Below are 7,055 nucleotides of genomic sequence, written 5' to 3'. Positions count from 1 at the left end.
TCTCACAGAGTAGACAAATTCAATCCATGGTCTACGAGCAACAAAACCCACGGGCTATGCGTGTCAGGAATATCGGCTGCAGTGACAGGACATGAAGGAGAAACAGGAACCGCCAGTGAGGGCACCTGGGGGCTCAGCCGCGTAGGCTTCCGACTCTTCGTTTCAGCTCAGGGCATAATCTCGGGCTCGTGAGATCCGCCCACATCAGGCTCTGTGCTCAGAGGAGAGTCTGCTTGGGATTCTCTCCCTCTCTCTCTCTCTCTGAAAAAAAAAAAAAAAAAAAAGGAACTGCCAATGAATATATTAAGAAATGATCAGCCTCACTAATATCTGAAGAAACGCAAAGTAAGGGACGCCTGGGTGGCTCAGCGGTTGAGCGTCTGCCTTCGGCCCGGGGCCTGATCCTGGAGTCCCAGGGTCGGGTCCCGCATCGGGCTCCCTGCATGGAGCCTATTGTCCCTCTGCCTCTGTCTCTGACTCTCTCTGTGTGTCTCTCATGAATAAATAAAAATAAATAAAATATTTAAAAAAAAAGAAATGCAAAGTCAAAGTTGGCAAAGGTAAAGAAATAGTGAAAAAGTTGTTTACAGAGTGCTCATGACAACATGGAAGGTGATTATTCATAATTTTCAGGTGGAAACGTAACCTCCATGGTGGCCAAACTGTCATTTGGGTCGCCCTTAATTAGAAGCCACGGGCCTACTCAGGAAACCCGAGTATTGCCCTTGGTACCCAGGCCAGGCTTCCAAAGCCGGAGACAGCGAGGCTGAGACTGGACACCCGCCCACAGCATACCCACTGTGACCACCGCAGGCTGCTGAGGTCCCCTGACCTTGACCTTGACCATCGTGTTTTTTCTTAAAAGGGAAATAGTCTGAGAAAGGCACAGAAACGATTTTAAAATAGACTGATAACGTGTTTGTCCCAGTGTGTTGATTTGATGGCCCCAGGTCCTATGCAAGGGTCTAGGGCATCTATGGGCGAGTTCCCGAATGCCCTGATCTTGAGGCCATTTTTCAACATTAGATCCACCACTCGGACTTAGTTCACCACTACCACATTAGTTAAAAACTGGATACTGATGTTTCTCTAGATCACATTTCGACGCGCAGCAGAGCACTAGAGCGATTCCTGCGGAGGTTGAGGTTAACACAGTTGTGGTCTGAAGCATGGGTGGGTCGCCAGATGGATGCAATCTGTTATTTACGGCTGTGTGATTGAGACGAAACCACCTAATCCCAAAAGCTTTAATTACAGAAATGATAATTTGCCTTTTCCTGCTGGTTTTCAGTATGGGTAGGACAAAATCTCAGCTAATAAGCAGGCCTCTGGCTTCATGCGGGCTTAAAATGCGTGCCTCCTGCCCGACTGCTATCTCCAGCTGCTTACTTGACATCTTTGCTTAGCTATCTCCTCTTAGACTCAGCTTGTCCAAAACTGACATTCTCGCCACAAAACAATCATGTTCTAGTTCCTAAGCAACTAGAACAACGCCTGGTACATGGTTGTCGTTGTGTTCCCCGTGTCAGTGAAATGGCTTTTCCAAACTCCCAGTGGCCCGCGCCAAAAATCTCTCTCTCACGTATCCGTCAATCTCGCCGTTCCAATCCACCAGCAGTATTTTTCCGCGCACTCCCCCCGACGCCACAGGAATCACCCTGTTCCGAGTCACCTCTTTCCTCCACCTGCAGCATTGCGGGAGCCTTGTGCCCGACCCTACTGAGTGTACTCCCGCACCCTCGTCCTGTGCTCGACGTCACGGCCAAGGTGGTCCTTGTCAAACATAACTCAGGCCACGTCACGCCTCTGCCTAACGCCGCTAGTGGCTCCCATCGACTCCAACAATGAGCAAAGTCCTTCAAATGGCCCACGGGGCCCTGCACAGCCTGCCCCGCTTCCAATTCTGTCTCCACTACTCCCCCTGCTTCCCTTGCCCTCCTGTTATTCCCCCTCAAGGCCACATTCTCCTGCATCAGGGCCTTTGCACTGACTTTCCCTCACCCCAGATCACTCTATCCCAAATGTCTGCACTGCTCACTCCCTCCCCTCCTTTAGACCTTTGCTCAAATGCCATCTCTTAGTGAAATCTTCCCTGAATACCCCTTTTAAAAAGAGCTACTTGCCCACCTTGTTCTCTCTCCCTCTCCCGTTTTATTTTACTCCATAGTACTTATCACCATCACATAGTTTATAATTTATTAGTTTATCATCTATTAACTAGAATGTGAGCCACACGAGGGCAAGAGCTTTTTGGAGGTTATTTTCTACCACCGTAGCATGAGCGCCTAGAATGGTGCCTGGTGTATAAGCGCTCGGTGTTGATGAATAAATGAATGAATGCACTTTGATAGCCTCTCAACTATATTTACATCAAACAGTGTGAAGGCTCTGGGTGCTATTAGCATGTTTTCTAGTAAAGAACACAGCCACATTTTGCTGTGGGAGTCAATAAAGGGCCAAACATCGTTATGTTTTTACCTCATAAACATCAAGATGTCCCCAGTGCAAAGGCTGAGTCCTTATGCATGTGATTACTGTCGTTCTACTTAAGGACATAACCTCAAAACTGCTGTGGGTGTTTTTCCAGAAGTATTGGTCACCAACAACTTGAAAGGCGTATGACTCAATGTTCTACTATTGCTTCCACTGCAGCCCTGGGGGGATAGCTGGTTGAAACTGTCTCTTTGTTTGCCACAGTCCTGTGGGACCACAAATGCACGTCCCGCTGACCATAAGGGCCAGGTGATCAACGGGTGTGTCCCCCTGGCAGCGGCCACAAAAGCCAGGACATGTGCCCAAACCTCTTCCAGGAAGACACCGATGACCTGGAGCAGGCCAGCGGGAGAAGGTAGAGATGGTCCCTGCCAGCCTCCTCGGCCTCCCCCGTCTCCAGGAGGGCCACAGGCAGCCCCTAGATGTGTGATACATGGAAGCCTGGCCCTGGGCAGCAGCTTTTGAAGTGGGCACATAGGTTTTATTCAGGGGGCGACTGGGAGATGGGTGCCTCTGTCTGCTTCCCCTTTGCTGAGCCCTGGGGCGTAGCCATAGCAGGTCCTCATGAGTCCCTTAGGACTCTCTCTCTTTTTTTTGCAATAGTCTTGTGGGTCTTCTGGATGCTTTTAGGGATAGGTGTCTGGGCCCATCCCTTGGGTGGAGGTCGTGAGAGTTGTGGTACTGGATGCTGAGTCCAAACCCCTTGCTCATCATGGAGAAGCTGGGAGTTGTGTGTTCCCTCCCAACTGTATGGAACTGTGCCTAGAGTGAAGGTTATGACGGGACGGTTCCAGTCTTGTCTGCCCGTTGTGATGTGGGTGTTTTCTCACTTTCTCAACGTGTAGGAATCATTCAGCTAGTTTCTAGATTTCTCTCAGAGGGAATTGAGGAAATTGATCCATGTGTAGCTAGAGATGTGGGGTGTCCGTGGGAGGAGGTGAGTTCAGGAGCCTCCTAGGTTGCCATCTAGAACTGGAACCTCCAGGAAAAAAACCTTCCTGACATGTGTCTCGGCAATGGTTTTTTGCATATGACACCAAAATCATAGGCAACAAAAGCAAAATAAAGAGTTGGGACAATACAGAAAAAAATATTTGCAGCAAAGGAAATCACAGCAAAATGATAAGGCACCTAAAGGACAGGAGAAAATATTTGCAACTACATATCTGAGAAGGGGTTAACATCCAAAATATGTAACAAACTCCTAAACTCAAGGGCAAAAAAGAACAAATAATCAGATTTAAAAATGGGCAATGGATCTGAATAGACATTTCTCCAAGGAAGACATACAAATGGCCAACGGGCATATAAAAAGGTGCTCGGCATCACTAATCATCAGAGGAACACAAATCAAAACCATAATGACACATCACCTCACTCCTGCCAGGATGCCTCTTATTAATTAAAAAAAAAAAAATCAGCGTGTGTGACAATGTGGAGAAAGGGGAACAAGGGTACACGGAGGTGGAAATGTAAATTGGAATACAGCATAGAGGTCCCCAAAGAATTAAAAATAGAGCTGCCGTGTGATCCAGCAATCTCACTTCTGGGGTATTCATCCCCAGGAATAGAAACTGGGATCTTGAAAAGATATCCGCACTCCCGTGTTCGCTGCAGCAGCACCCACAATAGCTAAGGTGTGGAAACAACCTGAAGTCTAGTGACAGATAAATAGGAAAGAAAACCTGGTCTACACATACGGCTATAGACCTGAGGTTTGTGCCCACCCCACCATGGATTCCTAGGTTGAGATCCTAACCCCCAAGACGATAGCATTAGGACTGGAGTCCTCCAGCATGGTGAGGGCATGAAGGTGGAGCTCTCCTACGAGGGATTAGTGCGCTTTGCAAGAGGCCTGAGAGAGCCCACCTCTCCCTCCCACCGCGTGAGGACGCAGTGAAAACACACCAACTATGAACCAGGAAATGGATCGGACACGGGATCTGTCAGTACCTTGGTCACGGACTTCCCAGCCTCCACAATGTGGAACTTATTTATGAGCTACCCCGTCTCTTCCATTATAGCAGCCTAAGCAGACGGAGCCACAGGCAATGGAGTGCTTTCGGCCTTAAAAACGAAGAAAACTCTGCCTTCTGTGACAACATGGATGGACCTGGAGGCGCTAAGTGAAGTAAGCCAGACACAGAGACGTATCCTGTATGACTTCACTCGTATACGAGGCAAAGTCACTGAAGCAGGGAGTAGAGCGGTGATTTCCAGAGCTGAGGAGGGGGATGCAATGGGGAGGGGATCGCCCAAGAGCACAAAGCTTCAGTTCATAAGAGCAATAAGGTAAATAAGAGATTTACTACACAGCATTGTACCTATAATAACAATACTGCATTTTGGGACACCTGGGCGGCTCAGTGGATGGGCGCCTGCCTTCAGCCCAGGGCGTGATCCTGGAGACCCGGGATCGAGTCCCATGTCGGGTTCCCTGCATGGAGCCTGCTTCTCCCTCTGCGTGTGTCTCTGACTCTCTGTGTGTCTCTCATGAATAAATAAATAAAATCTTAAAAAAAAAAACAATACTGCATTTTATACTTAAAATTTGCCAAGAAAGTAGATCTTATGTTAAGTGGTCCTACTACACATGCACACTTTTATATAATAATATAAATACTACTACTACTACTACTACTACTACTACTAACAGACATGGAAGAAAACTTTGGGAGGTGATGGATATGTCTATGGCTCTGATGACGGTGATGGTTTCACTTATGCCCCAAGTTGTATACGTTGAATATGCACAACTTTTTACATGTCAATCATAACTCAATAAAATTTAAAAAAACACAATGTAGTGACATATAACAATAATTATTTTACTATATCCTTTTGTTCCTGTGGGTCAGGAATGCAGGCAGGACTTAGCTCTATGCTCCTGGGGTCTCATGCAGTCGTAGTCGGATGATGGCTGGAGCTCGGACGCCGGGGAACTGGAGCCTCTGGGGCCTTTCTCTCTTTTCATGAGAGATACTGCCCTGTAACTGATAGAATTATGAATAGCCCTTCACTTTCACTCTAAATAGGATAAATTAAATGATCACCCTAGGAAATACCACGTCTTCTTGCATTTTATTGAAGTGCTAACCTTCCTGAAATTTGCTTCTAGTTCTACCATAGGTTGTTCCCAAGAATCTTCAGAATTCTATTGATCCGTAGGATTTTTTACATATGCCCCATTTTCAGGTGTAAACAGTAGGACTTGGGTTTTTTTCCCCTTCATCTTGAACGAAGATGGTCTTTCCAGATAGATGTTGGTCATCAGGGAGCAAAAGTGTGTTGCCCTCGGCCACATTCTCAGTCCACCGTGTGATGAGCGTCTCCTCTTCAGCCCTGGAGTACGAGCTGGCACGCAGAGCGTCCAGATCAAATTTCAGTTTCTGGCAGGCACGCACCTGCCGTGGCTCCATTCTCCTGAGGCAGCACGTTCCCCCACCTAATTCTCCAGTCGTCTCACCCGAGGAGTCACCTGCAAACCCACAGTGGATAGTGCATACTGCCATTAGTGAGCCTCCTGCCCCCACCCCTGCCTGTTGTGCTTAACTTGTGAATAAATAGTGCACCTCCCAGGATATAATACAAAATTGCTGGTTCTCCTTCCTCCCATCCCTCCCCCATGTGTCCAAACACTTCCTGACCAGTTATTTCCTGGGAGGAGCTGCCTCCAAATAGATGCCGCATCAGCATCCTCGAAGAGCAGCACTTCCATGGCATGAATATCCGCCTCGTGTTCTACTAGGTACAGACCTTGAATCTCCGGGTCTCTGACAAAATGTAGGGCAACTGGCTTCCTCTAGACCTCTATTGCGTGAGATTTTACCTGCATCACTTTGCACCAATCCCACGTGTCCCACTTTAGAATTCATGAAAATGCTTTCTAAATTTACTTAAACCATTGATTGGGTTGAAGTTTCTAGTATTTTTTGAGTTCTTGTCTTCCTCTTCATTTTCATAAATATCATTTAAAAAAAAAGTTGGGCCGTCTCATTCGCTGCTGGCTAAATGGCATTTAAAGCTAGAAGTCACTTCTCGGTGGCTACCTATTTTTATATGTGTGTCATTAGGGAGAGAGGCAAGTTGCCAGAAATCTGTGAAATAGGACTGTTTGGTTTGGGTTGGGCAAGGATGGCGTAAGGAAACAGAGTCCAGGCCACAGAGAGGGCTATTGTCTCATCACGTATCATGAGCTATTTCTACAGGACCTGATTTTGTCCACACACCTCAGATGTCACTCGCTGATTTCATCACAAAAAGACCCCTCTTCCTACCTCCCCTCCCTCAGGAGACGCTTTTCTAACCACCGAACCACCGCCTTTCCCACCAGTTGAAACCCCAGAGAGTGGAGGCCTCCCCGCAGCACGTTCTCCGCGAGGTGAGAGCTGCAGTGCCCACTGCTTGCTTCCCAAGCCTGCTTCCTGGGTTTATTCTTTTGCAAGCATTTGACCAGGTGGTTAAAGTTGGGAAAACACAAGAGAAAAGGGTGGTCTGGGGGGACCCTCAGAGGTAGAGGGTGAGCTTCATCAACATATCTAATGCAGAGGGGCTGGGGCTCA

This window comes from Canis aureus, chromosome 11, assembly GCF_053574225.1.
Source record: "Canis aureus isolate CA01 chromosome 11, VMU_Caureus_v.1.0, whole genome shotgun sequence".
NCBI lineage: Eukaryota > Metazoa > Chordata > Mammalia > Carnivora > Canidae > Canis > Canis aureus.
This window is presented reverse-complemented; position numbering follows the sequence as displayed.